Source organism: Austrofundulus limnaeus, unplaced genomic scaffold (assembly GCF_001266775.1).
Source record: "Austrofundulus limnaeus strain Quisiro unplaced genomic scaffold, Austrofundulus_limnaeus-1.0 Scaffold652, whole genome shotgun sequence".
Taxonomy (NCBI): Eukaryota; Metazoa; Chordata; class Actinopteri; order Cyprinodontiformes; family Rivulidae; genus Austrofundulus; species Austrofundulus limnaeus.
The window spans coordinates 22,555-23,677 of record NW_013953054.1 but is presented as its reverse complement, the minus strand read 5'-3'; positions in this window follow the sequence as shown (position 1 = coordinate 23,677).

Genomic DNA, 1,123 nt, shown 5'->3' with positions numbered 1-1,123 from the left:
ATATCCCCACCACCACCACCACCACACACATCAGCCCCAATGACCCTCAAGGACCAATCCAAGGACACACACCCCCACTGTGTGATTAAACCAATCAAATGAGCCCAGAGACATTGATCTGATGTGGCAGCAAAGGCTTTATCAAGACATGCGATCTAATAAGAGATTTCTATACTGGTTAATACTAAGATACATCCAGCAAATAAAGTCATTATGTAAATAAAGCAAGTATTACAAAGATCTTTTACCTTTGAAGTAGTTTATTTTGCTGTATTTAATCATGAATAAAACATACAGAACTCTATGTAATAAAAGTAGTGATAAGTAAACAAAAACAAAGACAAAAATAACACATTATGCCTCCAATAACAAAAAATTTTATTTTGACTTCTCTGACTTGCCAAATGTTTAAACCAATTTTATTTTCATTTTCGTAGTTGTATCCTTAACTGTTTGTAGTTTTAACTGTCTTGGGTGTGCATAGAAATGGTTTTTACCAGCTTCTAGCCAAGATTCTGATGTTTGTAAAAATACAAAACATGTCTATGTTTAACTAAAATAACAGACTAATTAAAGTAGAAAACCAGAGGTTTGAGCTTAAGTGATGAATGAACCAATTGGGGGTCCGGACTTTGATCACTCGTGGGCCGGATGTGGCCTGTGGGCCGCCAGTTGAATAGCCCTGCTGTATATTTTGACTTTAATGCTGTCCTTTCTGCTCCACATTCACTCCCCACCAAACACCTTATTACATTTAAAACTTTCTTCATCAGCAAAGAAAGAAAATCCCATTCCATTCTCTAAATTTTCAAACACATCATAATAGACAAAAACAATGGACTCACTATATTTCCCTGAGGGGTATCATTTTCAATTAAATAATTTCCTGAAAAACTTTTTTCCTATTTGGACTTGTATTGATCGATGTTGAAAAAATCTTGCAGCTAAAATACCAAAAGTAGTTAAAAATGTGGGTCAAACAGTTACGGGTTGTTGTTGCAACATGGCAAGTAATGAATATTGAAAAATAAAGCAAAATCAGATATTTTACAATATTTTGTTAAGGATGACAATGAAATCCATGATCAGAATGAAAATGCAAAACATATATATATACATATAT